General features: G+C 41.4%; 1 long non-coding RNA gene across 1 annotated transcript in view; it reads left to right on the top strand.

The window, feature by feature from the left end:
• The window catches only part of LOC125770306 (uncharacterized), a 70,546-nt gene extending 54,934 nt beyond the window's left edge, over window positions 1-15,612 (top strand). Inside the window, exons 5-6 of the long non-coding RNA XR_007419159.1 lie at window positions 2,268-2,338; window positions 14,445-15,612. This is a non-coding gene — a long non-coding RNA (uncharacterized LOC125770306). The remainder of the gene's footprint in view (window positions 1-2,267; window positions 2,339-14,444) is intronic.
• Window positions 15,613-27,173: the final 11,561 nt, after the last annotated feature.

Genomic DNA, 27,173 nt, shown 5'->3' with positions numbered 1-27,173 from the left:
TAATTTTAAATAATACACTTAGATCATATAGGTTCTTCAGTGCTACTTATTTGCAAAATTTATTCTCCCTTAATTTTTCTAAAAAAAACTCTTTTATTACTTTGGGAATAAACTGTTGGAAAATGTGTTTCATTTTGCTAAAAAAAATTGCATTTCATTCATTTTTTCCCATATACTATAAAAAGCTGTTTTGATGGTTTGTTGCTCAAATTATTTATTTATTTTTAATTTTTATTATAAAATACATTCCGACTAGCTCTCATGCCTAAAGTCGTAGCTCCGCAAAGTCACTGATGCTAATTGTTTTCTATCTTATTTGTCGTTCAACCACTCTGTCACTTGCAAGCAATTTTCTTCTGACGATGATACAACCGCTCAAACCATGTGCAAACCGTTGATCTGATTATCCATTGAAAATAATTAGCTGCAAACATTGAATAATGGCTGGAGCAGTTCGCTAGCAGTCGACCAACACCAACCAACAAACACTTCTCACCATCAAACATCAAGCAAACTCCTCCCACGCGCGTACGCGTGTGCTAAATGCGGTAACGATGGTTTTTCACGCCATGTTGCAAATTTTCATCTACTCCCACGTCGATGAATCCTAATTTCCTGTTTTGTTTCGCGGTCGTGTGCTGGTTGAGGCTCTTCGCCGAACACACAAATAATACCCCCGCCAAGGATATGCAAAACCTGCGAATAGGAAGGAAAAGCACGATTTTCTGCTATTTGACAATTGCAATCAGTTGGCCGGGGCAAATGGTGAAAGCCGGTCTCTGGCAGCACAGATACACAGTGGTCGCGTCGCAGTGCGTCGTCATCGCTGTCGACATCGTCGCCGTCGTCATCGTGACGGAAAATACGTGTCGCGCAAGGTTTCGGGCAGTTCATCAGACCCCGTAGAGCTGTTCCTGCGTAAGTGTGAGATATGACGCGACGGCGAGAAGGAAGGGCACGAAGAAAGGCTACTGATGAATGACTTTCCGCAGTGGTACTGGTTGCAAATGTTCGAGGGCCGAGCGCCAACAATCACCGTTTAATGATGATGAAGGGCTCACCTTACCGCCTTGCTGCAAATCTGTCGCCAACGGCCATTTTCTAGGCTCTTGGAGCAGTTCAAAGGAAATGCGACGGGAAATCCACGGGTGCGTTGGTACAGCAAGTGGATGGCATTCATTATCACAACAAATCACGGAATTAGATTTTATTTATTAGTCTACGGGTACGCCAGCACAGCAGAGAAACGGTTTATGGCGAACTCTCCGTCCCGAGGATGGAGGATCGAGGATGGACATTATTTCGCAGGAACGGTTTTGGATTCTTTTTCTGCCTGTCAGCCTACGCGTTGCTTGCAGCACATTAGATGCTGTCGGCCAAAGCAACTTATCGGGCGGAGTTTTAAATCGCGAATGGAGACGCCTGGTGATTGTCAGAATTATTTCTAGTATTAGTTGAAAGATTTCATACCAAGCATGCAACACTTCCGGGATGTGGGGGAGGTTAAGCAAGGACAACTAGCTCTCGAAAGTAGAAGTAAAAGAAAATGATGGTTGTGCCGTGTATCGATAAGATAATAGCGTGCACAAATTTAACGAAGCTTCCCAGAGCCGAAGGAAAAAAAAGAAACAAGGGATATATCCTCCTTTGAGCAGGAAATCTTTGAAGAAAACTAATAGCACAGCATACAGCGTCATATCACTTCGGGTACTTGGGTTCGATGGGCTGATGTGGCCCATGACCATGGCAACAGTGTCGCTGTGGCTTGCGTTGTATCGCTAGCACGCTGCTATGTGGCACTTTAGACGTGAATGTCCTTACGAAAGCAGTGATTTTTCGATAAGAAAACTAAAGTGGTGCAAGTACTGGAAAGATACGGTCCCACGGGGAAGAATGGAAGGTCCAAGTAAATCCCATGAATAACATCGGCTTGAATATATTTATATATTCTCGGGCGCGATTCAAGACGATGCTCTCGATGGCTCGATGCTTCGAAGGAGCAAAGGACTCACCGTACCTTTTGCTTGTTGTGGGGACGTAGCAACAAAAACGTACGAAACCAACGAATCGTTCGAAAGTGACACGGACAGTCGTATTATGATGTTCCCTTTTTTGTGGTGGGGATGAGCGAAGGGAGGGAGGTTATGTTACAGCATTTCCATTCGTATGTCCGGGTCAGTAAAATGGTACCCGGAAGCTTCCACAGTGTCTTACCAGGCTGATTAATATTCAATTTCATTTGTGTTTCTCTTTCCCGTTTCTTCTAGTGTTCGTGGTGAAGTTCCGGACGCTAGCAATCAGTTTCATGGGATAAACGGAATACGATAATTCAGTCACGGTAAGTAGATTCTTTATCTCTCCCTTTTTACAATACCCATCTGGCTTATGTCAAACATTGGTATGTACGGGTGAAATATAAATAAATGTCATAACAAGTACCATTGGAAATGTGTTTAAAGTAAGAACTTGTACATATTCCCATCGCATTTAAAATTCTTTCTTTTGATAATTCGAAGAGCATAAACTGTTGACAGTTGTTAGAGACTAAACTCTCTGCATGATTTGTTACTACTCGGGTAATTCGCCAAAAAAAACTCCCGGAATCTAAGGTTCCCTTCTTTTTGTGTAACCTAAACATTTTTAAAACACTAAATGTGCGACACTTTTCCCAACACCATTTTGTGGATTCTACCATTCTGTAACGATATTTCGTTTATTGCTTTTGGCACTATTCGTTAGCGTACTCACCACTCAGATACAGGATCTCCTGTCATTCTGACGCTTGTTTTGCATACCTTTAGGCGCCGATGTTTTCTTTTCGAGCAGATTTATCACCTCCGCACAACAACCAAAACGCACATTCCAAAAAAAAGAAACCTCTCTCACTGGACGGTGTAGTTGAAGGAGATTTTTTTTCCTCCCAAAACGTTTGCTGTGCTAAGCACCATCAGCACTGTTCAGCCAACAGTGTCGTACGGTGGCGCCTATTTCCTTGGAAACATCGTACCACGCAAATGCTTCCCGCTTGACAGCGTGGGAAGTGGCGAGACGTTTTCAACATCATTATTTATATTACCACCCTGACAGTTGCATCATTTTTCACATCCCCATTGGCGGGGTTAAGAGCATCGGGAGTGGGATTTGCCGTCGCACACTTTTGACTTGATTTGCCTTTGTTCCATCACAATCGAGAAGCTGACTGTGTTTGTTTTTCGTTCAGTGAGAATCGTTGCTTTTCTTATATTCACCCTAACCGCAGTAGAGCAAATTACTTCACCAGAAAAAGGAACGGAAATCGTCCCCAGCTGTATTGTAGCAAATTGAAGTCTGCGCGTGTTAAACGGATGTTCCGGTGAGTATTCTCTCGTTGCATCTTTTCAATATTCCACTCCCGTACAATAGTGGCCATCGAACGATGAATGTCGAAAGGTGTTGGGTGTTTCATCTCACGCTAACCTTTTGACTCACCTTGAAAGCAAAATACCTATCTTGCTTTGTTAGCACGTCTTGCGTATAAGAAGATGGCGTACTCGAATCAGTCATTTTCCATCCCTTGCGTACGAGGAACTCCACAACAGCAGGGGAGTGTTAGTGCTTAATTTTGCTGATCGCGCGTCACATTGCAACTGTCAGCAATCAAGGTATGATGAAAGGCGGCCTTGGTAAACTGTGATTTATTTTCGCCAACCTGCTATTGATCTTCCTTCGTTGCGATGTGTGGCCGGTGTGAATTTCGCAACAAAAAAAAAGGAAGGCAAAAATATTTAACCTTCACCCCCTTGCATGGGGGATGAAGTAGGATTCTAGCAGAAGGGCGATGCGATATGCTTGATTTGATTAATTTATCATCAGAATCAATTTCCATCTCTGTTCGTAGTTGACGGCTAACGATCCGGGAGCTTTTCGAAGTTTCGGATGGCAAATTCATCCCCTAGCCGGATGACTAATACCCTTTTCCGATGACGCGGAACAAACCGTGATGTGTGAGGTGGTCCCTTTTAGTGTGCGTTATGTGAATGAAGGTGTGTGTGTTTGTGTTTTCCATTCGTCTTATTCATCCTCTTCCCGATACCTTCTACGAAATATCACACAGTTTGAGGTAAAAAGCAATGAATTTTCTTGACGAAGGTCGGTCGGTGTCGTTTATTTTTCCTCTTTAATATGTTTCCCACCCGGATCGGGTAGGGGTTGGTGGATCAACAGATTTTCCTGATTTACATCACGTTTGCACGATGGGTGTCTGTGATCCAGAATTCAGCACGTATATATGTGTTTAAGATTCATCTACACAATACCCACACACGCACACACGTACACACACGATTTATATAAAAAAAGCATTCATATCGGTTTAAGGGCTAAAGTTTATCTCCCGCTATGCGTGGTGTGTTGTTCGCAAAACCCTTGCCCGTCATCGTTAACGGGCGTTTTATTTCCGTTTGTTTACGGCAGGCTTTAAATTTATTGCCAGCCAGGATTCGGAATTTAATGTGTTTAATGAAGCGCAAACACCAAAGTCGAACCGGAAACCGCACCAACGATGACTGTATGATGGGAGTAGTAGTATTAGTAGTAGTAGCAGCAGAAGTATAGTAACGGTAGTATGCTGTTGAAGTGAGCGAATTGACATGATAAAATAGGGATCAAAGGCATTAGGCATGAAGTTTGTTCAAAGCGAGAAAAAGGGTTTTGAGAACTTTGGTTTAAAATTATCAACTTTAACAAGCTTGTACGGGTAACGGGATTTATCATTCATAGACCATGTTTTTGGGACTCGATGACAAGTTGAACATGATTTGTTTGTTGTGTATATTTTACGGCACCGAGCGAGTTGAAAATACTTTAAATATAACGTTATGTGCTTGATTCATGCAATCTGAACTGAAACAAAAGTAGTTAAATAATCCATCATGGCGGAAAAGTGTATGTACACACGCCATCTTTATCACATCAAGATGGGTTCATTCACTAGGATGAACAATCGCGTTGAATATTTTATCACAAGCAATAGCAAGCATATCATTCACTTTTTGCATACACCAAACGCCACACCAAAACCAGGCTAATGTTTCGTTTGATTGAAAATTGAAAACCAATCGCATTCACTGTTACTTTCCACCTTCAGACAGGATCTGATTGCTATTATCCTTTTGTTTTTCCATTGATTGCTCGTGTCATGTTTCAGTCTATTCATTTTCGCCAGCGGGGGAAAAAAGGGTTTAAGCAACGAAGCTTAATAAATTAGATTTCATTGTAAACTGACGCTTTCAATACACTTCATCGTTAAGCTGGTGCGAGATTGGTTTTATGCTACGATGTTCGATGGAAAATCAATTTTCGTTTAGCTTATTTAGCGAAAGACGCAAAAAAAACAAAAACTTGCTAGATTCCGTGACAAGGGAAAAAAGGTTACACCAAGTCTTGCTGTTTTCTTTTACTCTTTCACTCCCCTTAAATGGTGTTGAAGGAAAAGTTGATTTTGTGCCCGTTGGTTAAAAAGCATTTGCTAGTGTTAATGAAGGTCCATCGGATCGTCTATTGATGCTATTATGGGGAAGAATAGAGAACAAGAGATTGGTCGGAGCTGAAATGAAAATTGATGCAGGGGTTTTTTCCATTTATTCGGTGCAGTTCCATTCGAAAGGTTGTAGTGATATAACTAAGTTAGCGAGCACAAGAAAACATGAATTTTACACGATCTTGTTGCAACATAAGCTTTGGAAAATTTTCCTTTAAAAAAAAACAGCCTAAAATTTTTGAACAACCTATTTCATTGGTCTTGTTAAAGTTTTGATAACTTTCATCTGAACCAGTATTGTTGCAGTTATCAAACTAATCGAACTATCATAAAATGTGGTGAGGTCAACCATTCCAACTCTCCCATGTTGGTGGTGTTGAACGTAATCAATATTTTAAAAGATCATCTGTTTTTCATCAAATTCAGCTGTTGGCTTCTATTACATGCATGAGTAATAAACTGGGATGGGTGATAAATATATCCATATAGCAAATACGGTTCTCTCCCTGTTCTCGGGTGCAAATGGGGACTGTATCGAAAATCCACTTTTATTGTCGTTTAATAATTGATTACTATGCTTGATCCGGGTTTTCATGCATGCTCGTCTATTGAACCGAACGGAAGGATGTGTGCATCAATATGTGTGTGTATGTGTGCTATATTACCTTTTGCGACAGAATTTTTTATTTTGAAAATTATATGATTCGGTATATGAAAGATGTGTGGTTCCGGCTAGAAGCACCACATAAATGGATAGTTCAAACGCTAGGATGCCTCGAATGTGATCTTTTACAAAGGATCGAACCTCTCGTAAATAACCCTTCCTGGGTGAAACAGGATACATGTAAGCTGTTCGGAACTGGCAGTGGAGGTGAATGTTGTTTTTCTTTCATACGGTTGGTTTATTTTTTTTTCAAATTTACAACACTTCTAATGAAAACAAGCTTTTTACACAGCCATAAAAGAAAGAAGTGCATGTTCTTGAAGTGCTTCGAATGCCGCAAAAGTATTTCTTTTCCTTTGCATGCGGATCGTAATATCCCATCAGCGAAGAACACATAGAGATGCTTCCAGTTTACGACAGCTATATGAAAGAACGTATAAAAATTGCCATACTGTTGCTCCGTCAGCCACCTGAGCCATCTTGGGCCAGATACACCATTTTGAAGAAAACCTTCACAACGCTTCAACTCCAAAAAAAAAGTTACTCAAAAGAGCTTTCTATCTTTTTTAACGTGATAAGTACGGGGCCAAAAGTTCATCCCACTTTTCAACACGTTTCTTGAAAATAACCAACACTATTGTATGCCACCATCGATCTTGGGGTTGACTGTGTTTGAGATGTTTTTTCTTTGCCTTCCGTTCACAAATTGACCATCACCGGAAAGGTTGTAATATTTTAACACGTGAAACACATTCTTCTTTCCGTGCAAGAAAAGCAGTTGGAGAAAGGATGTTAGTTTTCCAAAAAAAAAGGATAAGGCCTCACACATGATAGGAAAACACTTTTGACGAAACTAGTAGAAATGTCCACCCCAAAAAGGATGGTATTGGTTTTTATGCACTAAAAGAAAAAGTGGTAAGAACGAAACCAAAAAAAAACGATACCAATCCATTTTCGGATCAAAAGGTATTGGAATCGGATTTGTGGACGGCATAAAACAAGCGCTCTTCGCCGTGCGAACAAAAATGACAACCGAAGGCAAACAACGAAAAAAGGTGGTTTCCCGGAAGGACACAAACGAGATAAAGGAAATGGGAAATGAAGTGCATCATAAATAAATATCCACCAAAAAATAAAGCACGCATGGTCCTGTTGCCCAAAATCGTACGGAAAATGAAAGGAAAACATTCGTTTTTCAAATCAACCATATCAATAAAGTGGATATGGCTTAGCGAAATCGAAACTAACCCATCAGCTGCAGTTCTGCTTAAGCTCTGCCGATTTTCACAATAAAAACAACCAAAATTGAACGATCCAAAATTTGTTGCACGAAATGTTGTCCTTTTTTTGGGGGGGGCAAATCAAATACAATGAAATGTGAGATCTTATTATTTCTCCTTTCCTGTGGCCTCGCTGAATCGATTGTGAATATTGCAGTGAAATTTTATATCATCCTTTTGTCCACCCAATGGTCGAACCGAGGGTAGGGGGTGAAAAAGCCTTCCACAGCTCAGCTGAGTACAGTGCACGTTGCTATCAGCGTGACTCCATCCCTTAGATTGTTTCTGTTTATGTTTTGCGCTCCTCTCTACAAGTGATGTTTATGGCATTTGATGACATTTCAATAACATTCCAAATGAAAATTTATTAACGAGCAAACCGGAAAACGTTCTGGTCACATTTCCTCACCGAGAAGGTTATGTCGATGGTGTGCCGAAGGATGGGTTCTAGAAAAAAGGGCTATGATCAAATTTTCCAACCAACACGTTTGTCATTCTTATCCTACTTGCAACGGTTGGGAACTGACCTCAAAGCAATGAGCACTAGCGTCCGTCTCGCTTTCACCCTTGCGGATCGTTGGTTTGCAATTCAATATCGATAAATTATGTATATTTTATTATCATTATCATTATTGTGATTATTGTAATGATGGTGATCGAATCATTCTCTTTCACGTCCGTCAGCACCACCATCACTACCACCATCATCATGCGTAATGGTTCCGAAAGTGGATGGCAGCGACACAGTTAAATAGAATCGTAGAGAAAGCGAGATGGCAGGGAGAGATAGCCATCATACGGTTCCATTCCAATTTCGGTGAACATCAACGTCACTGCGTTCTTCGCAACCTCCTCCAAAGATAGAGCAACCATTAATGGTACGCCCGCAGCGGCCACATTCTCCGGGTGCTCATCGTCAAACGATTCCATTCCCATCGTCATAATCATCATCATAAGCACACAGGACATCATTCCAATCTGCAGTCGTCGTCGTCGTCGTCGTTATCGTCGTTGCAGCCTCTTGTCCTGCGCTTGTGCTTTGGCTCGCTCGCTGTGGCTTTGGTGGTCGAGTGCAAAAGCTAATGTTTGTTTACAAGCGAAAAACTCGTGTTTATGTTGTTTCCTTGCGTTGCGTATTAGCATATAGTATCTATATGTTTGGAAGGACATTTCCCAGTACATTCAAGGGATAATTCCATTCGCATACCAGTGCAGCATGTTCATTTTATGCTGCGCTTTGCCACCAGCAGCATAGACTATGGTAGTGTACGAGAGATTCTACACACATGCAACAAACAGCTTATGCGCTACATCGCCTCGGGGCCACATTTCTGCATTTTGCAATTCATTCTCAAATGCTTCCTCTTGGCCAGGCATGTAGCGCGTGCATTGGCGAAGGGAAAAATGCAATGGCGCACGGTGGTGGTGGAGCGTGTGACAAGCCGAAGTCTGGGTTTTGTAGAGCGGGCCATAGAGTCCGGGTAGAACTACTCCTGCTCGTAGGACGGGGAATGGCATTAGGTGTTAAATTTTACACTCCACTTGCTGCAGTGCGGAAATAATTAGTGAAAGATGAATGATAGCGTAAACCCGGAACGACGCTGCAGGCCAGATACATGTACACTCACACATACACAAACACGCACACACTCATATAAAGAGAATGTGCATAGGCTACTAGATCAGGAAAGAGCTCAGCAGCAGAAATGATTCCAGTTGCATTCGGAATGGTAATGAATCATCTGTGCTGCTTACAGCTGGGTGAACGATTTTATTAAAACTATCGTTAGGTGCCTATTGAGAATAGTCGAGCACACAGAATGTAGAACAAGCCTTTTTCAAGCAAAAAAAAGCACACATACACACACAAAGAAGCCTGCTGACAGCAGGGTTTGTACCAGTAGCAATTTGCACAGAAATGTCGCCTCATGAAGCCATAAATCCTGAAGCGGATTATTAAATTATCGACTTTCATCAGCACAATTTTCTATCGATGTGTGTGGATAATGTTTTTCTTTCTGTAGGCTGTTTAATGCAACTTATGCATTGCATTTTGTGATGAATTTTTACCCTTTAAAAAAATCTACACGCGCTACAGACGTGAAGGACCATGCGTCTCCATCGGGTACTAGTGACCAGGCGTCTCCATGAGGCGATGAAAGACCATGCGTCTCCATCGATCATTGGTTGCGATCAGTGGTAGTTTGACAACACTAGAATGCATAAAAGGAAACAATTTTTTTTTTTTTCAAAATGCTTTTATTTTATTTGCTACGATGGGAAAAGTTTGTCCTTTCAACATGAAAGCTAACTCAGCCGGCCAAAAACTCAACCACATAATGCATCAATTAGATGGTCGATTTATCTTTTCACCTTTCGTGTTTTCGCTGAATATACTGCAGTGGTACATAAGTGGCAGTTTTTCTTCGCGTTCGCGTTTCACCTTCTTCATGGCCACCACATCACGCTCCAACCAGCAGATTGCCCTGGTGAAAAGACACATTGCGCTGCTAGAAGGAAGTGGTGCTTTTTCCGCTCTGCATTCCATACACCTTCCCAAGACAAAAAAGGAAGCACTTTATTTTCTCGGTAGCATGTGTGGTTTGTGTGTTTCAGCAGTGTCTCTAACGAGGTAGTAGCAAAAATGTCATTTCTCTCTCAATTTGTCGTGTGCCACGGAAGTATCGTTTCCGTTGCTTTTTCGTTTCGGTTTTTTTTTTGTTCCACTTGTTATATTTGCTACCGACTTCGTTCACGGGCGTGATGGAACGATATTGAATGGAAACCACCATACACGATATTTTTTCGTTTCAATAATCTTTTACCACCCGCTTCTCCACTCGCACCCCCTCATACAGTCTTTTTGAGGTACAGCACATCGTTATCATATGCCACATTTACATCCCTTCAGTTCGACATTGCTGCAGAACCACCGATCTGCACCGTTGCTGTGCTTCTCCTTCTCTTATTCGAGCTGTTCGTTCTTTTGCCGATGCGAGGAAACGCTGGCACAGGGTTCGTTCTCAATTTTCTTTCGCGTAGCCTTAAGAGTGTGGGAATGGACAATAAAATAACATGAAAAAGTGGTACGAGCCAAAAAAACCCACCTTATGAAATCTGCATACACACTGTACGTTTCCCCATATGTGCTGCCCTGAATCCAATCGTTGCTTTGGCACACAAAACTCTGGTCTTCAAAATTGTCTAAAAGCTTCGGAAACTCCTTGCGGTAGTTCTTCCACTTGAAATACTTTTCATTTCTTTTTGCGCACACCGTGCAAGAAGCACACAAAAAAAATCACATTCCGTTGGAAAATTTAAAGAGCTGAACACTCCTTCCCATCCAACGGGGACGGGTTTTGCAGCGTATAAGAAATGGATAGCACAAGCACCACGGTGTACCCTTTTTCCGTTTCCTTTGTACACGGAAAACCTGGACCGTGTTTCCTTTCAAACAAACGACCGGAAATCACCCAGGGAAATACCTGCCAAACCAGATTGCGTGTATGTGTGTGTGTGTGTGTGTGTTCGATGGTAACTGGAACATGAAAAATGGGAGAATCTTCTTTCCCCGATGTCCCGTGGGAGTACGTTCGTTGAAACGAGGATCGTCCCCAAAATGACGATTCCCGAAAGTGAGGAAAAAGCAAATTGAAATGTAAATACTTAAATAGTTTACTCTTTTCTACCGATCGCGTTCGGTGGTACGCGTTTGTGTTTTTCTCGCCATTTTCTTCATTCACCGATATCGTTGAACGTACTCGGATGTGTCTATTTGGCACCGACATCCGAACGATAAAGTTGCTTCAATGCCAGAATGTGTGAAAGAACACATTTGTGTGTGTGTGTGTTTTTTTTACGACTTTGTTCAGATTCCATCGTATTTATTCTTTTGTTTTGAGTCGTATATCTGTGTGTGTGATTTATTTTTAAATCTCATCACAAATTTGACGTAATTCGAGTTAGGAGAAAAATAAATCCGTTTTCGGGTTTCTTGAACAAGTTTTAAGAAGAGGAAATCGGTGCAACATTCCATTCTACACATCATGTGGGAAGCGGATCACGATTTTTTTTTCTATTATTTGTTACGTAACAACAAAATTTAACATTGCGAACAGTTTATTCCTTTTTTAAAAATTAAAAGTAACACAGTTTTTGTAGCCTCTATTTAAAAAGATTCTTACATAAGGGCATACTAATCTTTAGTGACTAATGAACTCTAAATTTCTAATAATTTTTTCTACAGACTATAATTTTTTGTTTTAATTTTTTTAATAATTTTTAATTTTTTTAATTTTTTTTCTTGGGGCGGTACGGTGGTGCATGTGATAAACGGCGCCAGTCCACACGGCCGGACCGGGTTCAAATCCCATCCGGACCGTTCCCCCGTAGCAAGGACTGACTATCCGGCTACGTGGTAAAATAAGTCTAGTAAGCCAGAAATGGCCGGCGTGACCTGTAAGGTCGTTAAGCCAAGAAGAAGAAGAAGAAGAATTTTTTGTATTTGTACCCATTTTGTCCGCAAAACTATAAAACTGCTTTAGAATATCCACCTTTATTAAAATGCACTTTAGCATGCCATAAGTTCATTCCAAACAAGCTATAATTTCTTTAACATTAAATATATTAAATCAGCAAAACTATAGAAAAATATAATATACTTTATATCACTACCTCTACTATACAATATCATATCTTACCTCTACTATACAATAACAGATAGTAGAGGCAGTGGAGCAATATTTGTTTATTCTAATTAGTAGTATGGCTACTCTGTAGAATATTAATTAATATAAAATCCATTGTCAATGTCCAATGGGAGGAACATCCACATTTCATTATCTTTCCTTCCGCCAAAGGCATGTAATTATCATTTACCTATAATTGATAACCTCGAGGCACGTTTAGGAAGGACGGAGAAAAAAAAGCATAAACTACATATATCCTTTTCCATTGTATGAATAATTATTACCTGTAATCTATTATTCTAAATACAGTTTAACAATTGACCGAGCACGATATCAATTACACATCTGCTCTGATATATGTGCAACTCACGGGACACACATATATCGTTTGTAACGAGCGTATCGGTGGCATGGGTTTGCTCGTCGTTCCCACTGATAACCCCATTATATTATGATATTGTCTGCATTTGAATCACATTATTCACGACTCATTATCTTCCATTTACACCATACATAGGGAAGGCGCTTCCATGTACTGTAGTGTGCTTGCATACGGTAAGCGTGGTCATGTGTGCGTTTAAAACGATATCATTAAAAGGGGATAGCAAAGCCCTCGTTTGATTCAAGGTGTATATAAATGATGCTTAAACTCTTTCTCGCAGTAAAGCTTGCACAGCTTTCCTTAATTTTCTTTCGTAGCTCAGAATTAAAAACACATTTTTGTTCCGTTTTTTCCCCCTTTACTTCTGTATCACAATCGAATGTTTAACCATCTATAACTCACCGATACACAAGCGCAAATCTTTGGTAATCCAAAAAAGGGACATAAGAAACATCCATTTCTTGTGGTACTAAAAGCAAAGGACGGTTGGTTCTTATTCTTATACGCTCGGCTTATTTAACAACGGTCGAAGATATTTGCTGAGATAACTCTGAAGACAAGTGTTAGTGGATGGTATCTTAGACTACTTGCGGAAGACCCGGATGATGGTTTCTGCAAGACGCTGGCTGGAGAGTCCTTTATCTTCACGTGTCTATTTGCAACACACAGGTGTATCGCACATCCTGACACAGGTCTAGTACACGGGTTCGTCTATCACGGTGAAGTCCTTCAAGAAGCAAAAAACCTTCGACGCACTTCATGCTAGTGCTTTTAACGTCTTTAAGCCTGCACAATGCCTCCCTGCATCGCACGATAAACTTAGTTGCTGGGAATGTTCTTACCTTTTCCCGAAATGTGTTCCGGCCTCGGAAAAGTTCGATAAGGAAAAGAGGTTACCGGTGTGCCACCGAGCGCTACAACCCGTGTGGCTGGGTTTGGAGCAAGTGTTCTTCTGGTCAAGCCATACACGCGCTTCACACGGTGCAAGTCATGTGCACAGCCCAGCGGCAGTAGTTGAATAAATTACGACTGAAGGGCTTCTTGTTTAAACCACTCTTTCGCTTTATGTTGCTCGAGCACATGTAGTGCAGATATGTACTGCATACTATGCTAATCGGAAGCAGTTTAGAACAGTTCGTCTCCCCTCCATACTATCGTTACCCATTGTTTTTACTCTCGAAGAAGAGTGGCTAGTGTCTTGCGTATACACTATGCCAGAGTTTTGCGCTGCTCATCCGACGGCACCTTCTGGTAAGCCGACGGTACGGGCTTCTTTCTCGGTACGATTATCAAACTGGTCACATTCATCTGCAATGCTATCTTGTGATTATCAATTCACATACTTCCCGGTATGCCCCTTCCTAGTTCCACTTTAAATGAGTTAGAAAACGGGGGAAAAATTGGCCGCACGAGTAGTGGAACGTGGGGAAGCGGATAAACGTTCCACTTAAAGAGACAGCCCTAGGACGCTCAGCACAGTGTGGAGTATGGAAAATTCTAAGGCGCTGCTGGGAAATTTTACCATCACACTCTAGTTACTGGTAGTTAAAGTACGCTCAGCATCTCATACGATTTTCTACTGGTCATTTCCATGCTTCAGCGTGGTTGGCTTTTGCAGATAAAACCGGAAACAACGAACATTTCTAGAGAAACACAGACACACACACACATTCATGCGCATTGTTGCGGCTGGATAAACGTCGAAATCGTAGCCAAAAGTTCTGAGATGAAATTTGAAAATTTAATTTGAATTCAACGGATCTCCTATCCTCCATACGCAAAGCCTTTCCTTCGGTTCGGCTTCGTTCTATCTTTCTTGTAGTTAATTTTATTCCCCCACCATATTCTGTGTATGGGCCGAATGGGTGAGTGTTTCCTTTCTGCTTATCTCAGCATTTCCTTCTTGTTTCAGGCAAACCCTTACCATCGTACAACCGGAACAATATAAGTGACCCACTGTATTACCGCGCACTGGCGCTGGATGTGAGCTTGGTGAGGATAATCTCAAACACTTTCCGCAGGTAAGCACGTAAGGGTGTAGCAAGAATTTCACCAAAAAACCGGTGTCGGTGTGGCGGGAAAATCCTTTCAGCTTTCGCGGGGAGCAAAAAGGCAAAAGTTGCTCACGGTGCATTATTATCGTTTCGCTCGCTTGTTTAAACTTTCATCGATAACAGCGGTGAAAATGTGAACCAACGGGCTTGGTGAAACGGAAGAAGACGCTTTAAGAAACTGCTTTCTCTTGCTTACCGTGGCATACATTATTGGAACACTTGTGCGTTTTGTACAGGAGAGCGTCAAGCGCGAATAAGGAGAAAACTCTTCCTTAGAGTGGGCGAAGTATACCGCAAAGTTCATACGGAAAGATAAACTATTATCTCGTAGATGTTACGATAAGAAAACGGCAGCACATCAAGACGCAAAGTTAAGCAACGTAGCTTGGGAAGCCATTCTAAGGATAAAGCCTGCCAGGCCAATCAGATACGAAACGAGAAATTCCACCAGTACATAGTATTCTATCTACGGATTGGAAATTAAAAACACACTCAACGAAATGAACAACCGCACGCCGTCGAAATCGTGCAAGGAATTTCTTAAAAGCGGGTCGCCCCCAAAAAAGCCTTACGGACAATTGGCACAACCAGACGACGATGACGATAAATTCATCTTGGCAAAGTTTTAAACACTTTTTGAGTTTAAATTAAGTTAAAAGAGCACAACTCTTTTTGTTTTCGTCTGTTTTCTCTTTTCGCTTCTGCTAAATGGTGGTTTCTTTCAAATCTTTTTTCCCCTTGTGGTGAGCTACTATTGCTCAGTATCGTCGAGCTGTTCGTGGAAAGTGAGGAGGTTAACAAGTTGAAATTAAAGGAACGCATAACGTGAATAGTCGTACTGTGGAGGGGAGAAAAAAAATCTTTTCGAAACACACCGACACACATACCAATCGAAAACTTATCCCGGGCAGTTGCATATCGTTGCCAGGTCCCGTGTGCTCCAGACCGCAGGGTATGCGACAAGGGGAAGCAAAAAAAACCTCACATATACCGCATAATTGAAGGTTTCATTCGTTCGTTCGTTGCTGTCTAGGTTCGTTTGAGTGCTAATTAGTTTTAGTTTGCTCGTTTCATGAATCGTGAGGTGCTGCCGGCTGGGTACGGTGTATCATGGCGTCTGTAGCGTTATTTCAGGGTGGTTCCATTTGCATAAGACTGCTGTCAACTGCCAGAGTGTGTGTTTGGGGGGGGGCGGTCTTTTGGCTACGGATGAGTGGATTTATACGAAGGGTACATTTTTGCATGGATATATTTTATCTAAAAGCACTATTTTACTGCATGCAAATGAGTATCATATAATCAGTATTATAGCATATAATTAAACTTGTTTTTACTTGTAAGAATATAATTTCGGCATAGATTTTTTTTAAATTTCTTAACTAATTTTGAAATTAAATAAAAAAATGTAAATCATTCTTTTTTTATTCATGAAGAACGGTCTGGAAAATAATATTTTAACAACTTTTAATAATTTAATATTTATCCTTCAATAGTCAAATTTAAAAGAATTCATAGAATATTAGTTTTCTTTATAGTTTATAGTTATATTGTTTGTGTTAAATATATTAAATTAATATTGGGTTCATTAAATTTTAAACAATGTTAGTAGAGCAAGCTTTAATATTAAAACCTTTGAGTGGAAAAAAATTATATCACGGAACGTTTAAAGGCCCGCTCGGTGTTGCTGTTTCGTAAAGCCAGTGAGGCGCGAATGTAAATTGACTAATGCTTTTTTAAACACTATTCTACCAACGATATACTACACTCTACCCAGCCATAGGGGACGAAGAATTTCCCTCCGCTTGAACCAGAAGTAGAAACACTGGTTTCTACCGGTTTCATTTGAACCATTCAAAAGCAGGAACCATCATACTCCGTACGACCCACTGATAGAACAAATATTTGTGTGCAATCGCATGATAAAACTAACGCTACCCCTACTAATCCGCAATGGCAGGTCTCGTTGTGGCCGCATCGAAATGCAGGTGCCGGTACAACGGGCGATGGCGAAACCAACCCATCGCCACTCGAATGGAATGCTGCCATTTGGTTTAGATTATGCAAACAAACAACGCGCACGGAAGTGCCAGAATAGCGGCGAGACCGATGATATGAGGGTGTGTAATTATACACTCATCACAAAACGGCAACATTTTCACCACCTTCGGCAACGGTCCAACGGTGGGTGGATCGATGCAGCAAACTGTTACTTTGTAGTTGGTCGTGTAGAAGAAGCAAGCAGGAGAAGCATGGCGATGATGGTGGTGGAACATAAATAATCCTTTCGTTACTCATCAAAACTAGCGCCGGGTTTGCGACTGCAAACACGCACACATCTAAAGACAGGGTTGAAAATCTTGAACTCGGCTTGGTCTTGTTGGGCGTTTTCCCTCCCCGTGGGGGAAAGGGGAGGACATATTTGTTGTCTAAGGTGCTGAGCAAGGTGAGGAACACGAATGCAGGTTGATCTATTATAGACTAATTGAGAGCACAATAGGCATTTTTCATCATATATTACAATGTCTAAAAAGTCCTCCATCATCGTCATGATTACACGCGTGCCCCAATGCTTTTAAGAGCCTGGCGAACCACGTAAAAGGAAGGATATGGAAAAGGAAGGGACAGAGGTTAAAAGAAGGCGGAAGTGCAAATTCTGTCCTGCATCAAGTCTTTCCTGCTTCTGCTACGGCATACACGTAGCGTAGCGTAAAACCCAATTTGCTTTGCCAATCTTTCACCAACAATCAAAATTAATGAGGCAATTTACATTGACTGACCTCGGACGGTGAATGAGCGGGGATTGAAATGGCAGTTTAGTGGGGGGGGAAAGAAAAAGACGAAGTGAAACCTCTGGATAAAGGATAAGTGGTAGTCGAAATATTTTCCTCTCCGCAAAGTGTGAGCAGGTCATCGGGGCCACGTTAAAGAATGTGTGTTCGGAAAATGGAGTGGAAAAGCTATACCGCTGTTCCGACCATTTTTTTCGCGTGTGCACGGTTTTGGGTAAAAATATGTTGCCAGAAAAACCAGTCAGGGCAGCAGACCGGGATGGTTAAGAAGTGAAAGACGCGACACGCCAAAAATTTGATAAATCTAATCGAGAAATGAATTTTTCATAAACCCGGTTCTGCTGCTGATCCGTGGTTGACGAGCCTGTCGTTGAAGGTGTTTCCGTCTGTAACTGTGTTTTATCCTCCCTTTCGCAAATGGGGCTCCGAAACCGCCCATCCGTTTGATTAGACATGACACGGGAGTCATTTGGTGATGAGAGATTGAGGAAGAAGAAGGGGGAGAAAAATCCGATAAGCAAATGCCACCGATGATGTAAAGCGGTGTGAAGGACTTGATGAAAGGCTTCGGGAAAGAGGAGTTACCATACTCTAAGGACTCGATCTTTAAAAGGCACAATCAATCATCTCATCGATGATGGGAAAATGGGGAACGGTGCAGAATCATCCCCACAACCGTCATACTTCCTTTGCACAACGGACCACCAAATGATCACCGTTTACGCTTTAACCTCACGGGCCTTAAAAACCCTCTGGAGCTTTTCAGCATGGTTCCATTTTCTTTCAGCCATCGGTCATCGAACGCGTTTGACCTCGGCCAGTCGCTGACGATCTCATCTGTCCGAGTGACGAGCGACTGACGACGAAACAGAACGTATCCCCAACCCCCAAACGGAATAATCGATAGATGCCCTGTTTTACTCCACATCACGTCAAACCGGAAATGAGAAACGAGAAAGCAAAAATACACCGGCCAATGCCCCGGTACATGCATTATCATTTTCCTGTCCTCATGGTTGTATCCGTCAGCGGTTGTCGTATGGCAACATCGACGGATCGCTGCATCATAACAGGAATCCGATGGTGAACATCCGCAAACTGGAAAGGATGTCGTTATGATAAATCTCCAAATTTATCCACGAACCATGGATGGTCATACCTTTTACATCGGTTACTTCCGGTTACAGAGGATAAAGCTCGTGTTCCTTTGTTTGTTTCGATTGTTCACCCCGTTCACGATCTACTGTTCGAAAGCACGGAGAAGGGATGGTGTGAACCTCCATTCAAAAAAAAAAAACAAACAATTCCAATTCGACAAGATCTCAAATCGAATTTTTGCCTCCTCCCCGTTCCATGTTGGACGATGCTTCAGCTGATATACCGATGCCCTACGTACACTACAGTTGTTCATTCGTTGTGCTTCAAAACTTTACCGGTTTTGTCTTTCTGTCAACCACAAAATAGCTTGCCGGGCTCGTTGGACGGCAAGCTGACTGCCTAAGCTGCCTTACATTTTATCATTCTGCCATACTCTCATGTTTCTCCTCTTCATGAACCGTAACATGACTGACTGTCCTTTCAACATGAAGGAGTTATTGGTCTTTTTCCCCACGCCCGTTTGCTATTTATTGCACGGACCGGTTTTTGGGGATTTTGAATAACATTTGCCCATGATTGATGCCTTGCCAAGATCGAATCTCTGCTGATGCTCGGTTCGGGTAAATGTCTCCGGGACGTTTGTTTAAACAATTGAAAACGATATCAGATTTTATTCTTCGTCCTTGTGTTCTCTATCGGTCGATTGAAAGTAAGGTTTGGAAATAGAAGTTTTCCCGAATATACATAGGATTCAGTGCTGAGCTTATAGAAGGATGGAGAGTTCCATATGAGGAATCGTATAGACAATTTACCACACTGGACTGTGATGTACTGGTGGTTTATTGGTAACGGGGCAGGTTCATTACACGACAGGTCCGGTACAAAATCTCATAACAGGACTAATATAACAGCTACGAATAAGAAAAGTCAAGGAAAATCAAAAATGTATTGAGAAGAAGAAGAAAAGGAAGAAGGGAATATGTCGTGATGAAGAAACCGAGTTTCAAGTGTAAACAGTATTTGCTTTAGTAAAGATACTTCAAAACTAGAATCTCTCCAGTTTTGACCGCTTCCTACAGAAAAAAAATATTCAACCGCTTAGAAAGAAAAACTTTCGACTACTTCTCCAATCCTCTATTCCCTCTACAGTTATGGTTCAATAAAATCAACAACAAAAAAGCAAAGAGAAAATTACATTCCCACAACGACCCGAAGGGCTCTGGTGTATGTGACAACTTTCAATGTGAGAAACTACCACAACACCATCATACCGTTGCGCAAACTGAACCCATATTCCGGGTTTACCGGTTTGGTGACACCTTGGTGTCGTTGAATTCGTGACGATTCAATTCTCCGCTTTGACAAATTGAGTTTTTGTCCGTAGCGGTGGACCACTTTTTCTCTTTCGTGTGTTAAATTTCCATTCCATTGTCTTCACAGCGACAGACAACGGCCTGTTGTTTTCGCTTGCTTTCCAAATCGAAAAGCACACATTCACACACGGGAACATTTGCAAAAACACGATGTGAGTGGATCGGATTTGCACACCGAAAACGAACGACCGCTCCTGTTTCTTCTGGGAGGTGCTGTACATGAACGTTAGAATGTTCCCCTTTCCTTTAGCGTGGAACTTTTGTGCTGAAGTAGGATCTTTTGTGGAGGTTTTCCTTTTGTTTGTTTATTTAGATAAGCTGCGTTGGCACTTCAATTTACTGTACATTTTTACTGTCATTTAAGAACGTACATACGGGAACAGCAGCAGTACGAACAGCTCAATTGTACAAACCCACAAATACCGATGCCAATGGGAAACATCATCACAACGTCGACGATGACAGAATAATTTGAATTAAGAAAAACGATTCTAAAACACACGTGAAATAAGATAAGAGCAGCAGTTGGAAGTTGGAAAGGTGGTGACACGCCAGTGGTAACGGTTGCACGATTGTTGAAAGTTGATTAAACAATTCGAAAACCCGTGTTGTGGCGTGGGCAGAGAATGGGCTGGAGAGCATGGGTTGATAAGAATGGCAGCTACAGGATACACCGAAGGCAAAATGTATGCGCATGTGGCTGTGTGCGTATGGTTTTTGGAGTTTAAAATTGGTTATTCTATTGTCGTGTCGTGTACGACAAAATGGAGAAGCTTTTCCCCAGGTAGAGGGTATACGGTGTAGCAAGCAAACGATTCGACGACGATTTTCAGCTAAACGAGAGGAAAATATTAATTTTCCTCCGGCACAATTGTCCTACCCATTTCGATGCCATTTTGTGGTGGAAGTTTGTTAGTTTTTATTACCCCTATTGGGATCAGCAATTGGACAGGAAAAGCATAGTGCATGCGGGGGAAGATGGGTAAAGTTGGGGGGATGTAAGGTTTTTCATTTTAAGTGGAAACTATAATGAACGAATTGAATCTGATTGTTTGAGATCAGTAGAAGGAGTTTCGGAAGTGAGACAAAAATTAATAAAACCTCGTTTGAAAATAATTTTTATGTCACCATATCACCGCCAATGCAAAGTTTGGGAAATTTTCTAATAAAGAAAGCAATAAGGTTACTTCACGAACAAAAGAAAAATATCCTAAAGGAAGTTGCCAACATTGCTTTAGGCCGTTGAACGATATTTTGTTGTTTTTTATCGTTTCATTTACACTCAAAAGCGCGTGTGCTACAAGGCAGAGAAAAAAAGACGAAACCGTATTACTCTCCATTAAACAATTACTTCTTTTCCTTCACCAAAAAAAAAACAGCGCTGGAAAATGGGTAATGAAAATTTTACCACCAAATACCAGCGCAACAGACGCTGGTTTGTTGAAGGCGGAAGGCGCCGCAGAAAAGTTCCCCAAAGTTCTTCGAATACTTAAAAAAGACAAGCGAGACATTTGACGGTTTACCACCCTGCTTCAGCACCGGGATGCTTGCTGCATTCTTTCCGCCGCCCCTCAGAAAAATGGGAGATGAAAGGACCAAAAAGCCCAACACACAACAACCACCAAAACTGATCCCATAAAAACTGAAACTTGGTATGCATCTCTGTGTGTTCCTACCGTATCCGGGCTTGCTGGCGGTATAAAACTTTAATTCGTGCTGAAGAAGATTTATCCCTTTCAAAAAGTTATCCATTCTGTTTGGGGCGAGGGACTACGATGTTAATGACGTGCCCTTTTTCCTCTTTACAGTCGCTTGTACATCAAACACACGGGTAGCCAACCGATACAATCGAAAGCCAAGTAATGAGAGCATCTGTTTTAATGTCTGTACCGCCGGTTTGCTGCCCGGAAGAAATCACTTTATTTTCAGTCAATGTAGCGGATTCACTTGGTAGCGTACTGGTGGAAAAATTTAAATAACGTTGTGGGTTTCACAACTGAAAACAAACTCCTGTTTTATGACGTCGCACTAAAAACCGACCGTAGGACATTTCTATGGTGGAAAAATATTTTTAAAAAATGGATAGAGACGAAAAATTCACCGGGGATTTCTACTGGGGCCATCCCAGAGGTCCGGATCGGTCAGAAAAAAAACATACACATCCGGACGCCGGTGTGGTTCCACCCAGTTCTGGAAACAATCGACATTATGTAAGCAACTGACCCATGCACATATCAGTCCCAAGCTAAACGGATGGGATGGTTTAGTGAAACCGGCGAGACTTTTTGGCCTTTAAAAAAAATGAGGCAAACCTCCATCAAAATAGACGCTTTCCTTTTCATTTTCCCCGAGGATGAGCTAATCGCTCACCCATACGAACGTTAAAAGACCATTTGGACTGACTTCTTGATCCGGCAGGTTTTGGTCTCTTAAGAGATTTTGCCACCCGCAAAGAAAAGGTCGTCGGGCTTTTCTTTAGCCGATTTTGTGGATTGAAAAGAAAATGTGTTTTCCTAGTATGGCCCATGGTAACTACCATGTGCGTTAGGTAGGCAACACACCGCAACCAACGAAGGAAAAAAAACGAGTCAGGAAAAACCTCATTTTGATTAATTTCTGTTTTTTTCTCCTTCTTTTTTCCATCTTTTTTTCGCTTGCTGCTGGAAGTTATAACTCATTTTTTTTAGACAAATAGCAAAAATTACTCCACATAGCGTCAACCGTAAACCCACCACGGAGAAGGATAATCACCCCCGAGGGTCATTAGCCGTTGGCACACGAAAATGAGTCAAACCGGCTAAAACAGCGAATGCTTGGAACAGGTGTGGTGCGTGCCGATCGCTGTCCCTTTTTTCGTTTGGATCGGACAGAAGCCGTAACCTGTGCGAGACCGGGGTAAAGCCTCCGGGGACGCGTAAACCGCGAACAAATACGCTTCCCCTTCGATGGAAATGGACACCATTTGGAATGGTGCTGCGCAATGTGTAGCGCCGGCATCTGGTCATATAGCTACCGCCTTTACTGACCTCCATGTGCTTATCGGTTGCGAAGAGGCAGCCAACGACAACAACAGCCAAAAAAGTGTTTCCCATCCAGAGGTTTGGTTGACAGGCTGTGCAATGAATGGAGTTTATTTCATATTTTTCGCAACCATTAATTTACCTGGCCTTGATGTACGCGGGCACTACCTGAGGGGGGGTATAAAGCCGAACAAAAAGTATTTTGATGGATGCGTGTGTCCAACTGTTTTGCATTTATTGAGGTGAGCCACCGGGTGGTTTTCGCAATAATTTATATTTCGTTGTACGACTTTTTCGATGCTGTAGGTATTATTTTTATATTTGTTCGTGATAGTTATCCTACTTGGTGAATAATTAAAGAGAAGAGGAGATCTATTTTTGGTCCCAATAATTCAACTAGAATAAGTCCTTTGTCTACTCCTAAAAGTGTAAAAATACTACAGATATTTGTGTGACACAATTAATCACGAAATGGCTTTTTCCAAGAAGTGCAACGTCAGGAGGAAAATCAAGACAATAACACATACATCGTGTATAGAAAATAAAGTACAGATAAAATATTTTATCGAACAAAAGATACTGTTCGACAAAAAAAGAAAGCATGTTAAAAGAGCAGATCTTTCGCACTCTTCCAGCAAAGGACACTACGTTCGATTGGCCTCATTTCTTCGCCCCATTAAGAGCTGGTAAGGACCAATCCAAACATTCGGTTTAGAAGGCACGTTTTAATGCGTCTTCGTCTCTTGTTTGCCTTTTTTGCCAGTACATCACATCCATTAAAGCGAGGATGCGAAGGTAGCATGTGCGAGATGATCGATAGTGTAGTAGTAGTAGTTGTTACCAAGGAAGCGTACATCCTGGACATATCACTCTTCATGTGCCTCCATGAAGCCACCGGCCTGTGTCAAGACTACTACAATTGGATGCGTGTGACAGATATAGAGGATGACGTACGACGCACCTAGACTGGTCGTAAAATTTAAGTGCTCGTTAGTCCCCAGGAAAAAGGCTGTGAAAATCTGGACGAACCCCCGGTCGTACAAATGATGGTATGGTTTGCAGATTTGGAAATTCTACCAAGTAGCGGATACTGAGCTTGTTGAGCTGAGGCTGGACTTTTTAATCTTCTCGTTGAGCTTTATTGAGCGAGTGAAATAGATCTTTCGCTTTCGGCTTCAGTCTGGTAGAATTTTAGTTCCTTTTGTATCTGATGCGATTTTTTCATGCGTACTAAATACGAATAGTCTTAGTCAGACACAGGAAACCAACAAGACATAGTGTTCCCATTCGTTTGCAATCGCCATCGCCCTGAAGCGGAATAATTTCTCCTCTGGGATTTGATCATACTTTCCGAATGTGGATAATCGCTAGCTTTCCCTCTCTAACCTATGTTTCTTCTACATTCTTTTCTTAGTTTTCAGGCAAAAGAAAGCCTACGAGAATTGGTACCCCAACCCTCCGTATGGACGTTGCTTTATAAACTTAATAAAAGAGAAACAACCACCAGGAAAAGGAGGAAAGAATTTTGTTCGAACGCCATCCTCTCTAGGGAGCCATTCCATGATTATTGCTCTATTAATGGTCGTAAATTTACCTTTTAAAAATATTACACTAAGTCGACGTGAACGTCACGTTTTACTTACGGTTTCAACTTGCCCTTGTTTTTTTTTTTGTTTTGGTTTTCGGAGGATGAGTGCTTTGATTTATTAGCGACAAATACGAACCGGTGAAAGCACAACCCACCCGACGTGTTCCGATTCTCCTCTCCGGAGAGTCGCGAATGATGCATCATCATTAGCATCATCATTCATTGCGCATCTTGTTGCTTTCGGGCTCACCCTTGACGATGGGAAAGGAGCTTTGCAGGAAGACACAAAAACACCCGACCACCACCCCCGGCTGGATATGGGAATTAATTTTTAACGACTGTCCAATTTAACGTTCGGCCGATAAAGAAATTATCCTTAATGGTCGACAGTACAAACGTTTATTGTGCCACCGGAATGGTTTATGTGTCCGCGTGGAATACTGGCGGAAGCTTCAATTGAATGAACGCAGCGGAAACGGGACGAAAAACAACAACACACAACCATAAAGCTTCACCACCATTTGTATCTCGTCAGGTGTTTTCAGATTCGGTCTCGTTGGTAGTGGAGCAGAAACTGGGTGGCCCCTTCTGGTGGAGTCGCCTTTTTGTGCTAACTTTAGCAACTTTCGCTTGAATTCTCTATCTTAAATACTTTGACTTATTTATAGCCTTGTCGAATGGTGTAGTAAAGCGAACGAACATTCTCTTCTGTGAATCTGCACAGTTTCATCTTTGTTTTTTTTTTGTTATTCACTAGAAATTCCTCTGATGCTGGTAGAAAGAAGTGAAACTTGAATAATGGCCTTATTCTACCATGGAAAGATTCCTCTTTCCCACAATATGTTTCGGTGTGAAAACGATATTTTCGAGAGGCAGAAAAAAACAATTTCCAAAAGGAAAAAGGGAACAAAAAAACCTCCCCGGTTTGGAAGCAGTAGAACGATCGCCATTGGAATAATGGGACAGGTAGAACGGATTTTTTTTTCTATTTGGCTCGTATTTAATAAACCGTGCGACGTTAGCAATGGTCAGTCGACATCAGATTGTGGAAGGTGACACAGACAACAAAAAAATCTCCCACTTCGGCTTCTTCCACACGACTAAATGCAACGAAAGCCTCGGAAAAAAGCTCCTCCGTGTCGACATTGTTGCAGTTCCGATTCTCATTTTGCCCGTACACGGGGAAAAATTATTTATGCTTCTATGTGCGTTCTTGTTGTTTTTTCTTTTCTTTTGGTTTGCTTCCTTTGTATGAAGTGTGTTTGTATTCTTCACCAAACTTTTTCCATTGCACCGTGGAAAATTGCTATCCCGGCTATTCCCTTCTGCTCACAGGTTGCTTTGCAAGTTTTAACAAAAAACCACTAGTTCCTCTAGTTCCCGAATCGTCGTTCCCGTGTTTGCAGATTCCAAATCTTGCAACTTGCAGAAAAAAATGGTGAGTAAAAGAGAAATGCGACGATAGTTAGATTGTCGGGGAATGTGAATTATGCTACAATTTTTAGCTAACTTCACTTAACTTTTTGCCAGCTGGTGGCAATAAGAAACGGGATGGAACATATTCACAAATGGGAAAGGACGAAACCCGAACGAACCCGGCGGAGGTTTTCAAGCGGGATGTTAAGTTTAAATATGGTTCAGTTTCTTTCACTTGCACCACAACGTGGTTCGAGTGCTGCATGCGCAACTGAGCGTGGTTTGTAGTGGATGCATTGTAAATTTTTGTTCCACCATCAAACGCGCCCAGGCAACGGGGGAAAGATCGCACGAGAAGCAACGATTCACGAAACCATTCTGTAAAGTTAATCGCTTTGTAACGGAGGTATTGTGTGTGTGTGTTTGCGTATGCAACTTTTGCTTCTGTCTGCTTGCTGTTGCAACACGTTTCTTTATAGAATTTAGGGAAATTTTTGCATGTTTTTTTTTGTTCATCACGATTTGCTGTTACATGAAGAAAAAAAATATAAGAACGTAGAGTTTTATAATATTCCCGCGTTTCTTCTTTATTACTCCCACCATACCGTAAGGACGAAGTGGCGTGTCGAAAGTTTTTGCATTTCATTTGAAAAATTTTACCCGTACAACAACAGCAAAAAAACGCCGTGTGCAGAACCGTGGCACGTTGGAACGGTTGTTCGGAGTTTTGTTTTATTTTCAACCACAAGTACAGTGTGTGTGTGTGTTTTTCTTTCTTTTTATTTCCTGCTCACGAATGAATGTTAATGACAGCAGGGCTTACAATAGGCACTGCAGCTGGGGAGCGAATGTTTTGTAATAAATTTACTCATTTTTTCATATCATTAATGTGAAAAATAGTGTAAGCTGCTGTTTGTATTTGCTGGTGAAATAGAAATATTAAATAGAGTATTACTTGAAATCATGGAAATATTTTTGATATCGCTTTGCAACACCTCAATTAACACTTAGTCATAAATTGTAGACAACGTTTAAAATTTAATAATCGTAAAACTTAAATGAAAATAAGTGAATAATGCAAAATAGGGAAAACAAATTAAAATAAGAACAGGATTTATGGCAACTCGTAAAGCAGATAGTATAAACAGAACTACAGGTGTATTTAAAATGAATTATAGCAAATGAATTATAGGAATGAATTCGAAAGGCCAATAAACAACTGCAAAATAGCACATTATGTAAAAAAAAAACTCGCATTTTTCCTTCTATTTCACGATAATTGAATATTGTACAACCTGTGGTT

This window comes from Anopheles funestus, chromosome 3RL (assembly GCF_943734845.2).
Source record: "Anopheles funestus chromosome 3RL, idAnoFuneDA-416_04, whole genome shotgun sequence".
Classification (NCBI taxonomy): domain Eukaryota; kingdom Metazoa; phylum Arthropoda; class Insecta; order Diptera; family Culicidae; genus Anopheles; species Anopheles funestus.
This window is presented reverse-complemented; position numbering and strand designations above follow the sequence as displayed.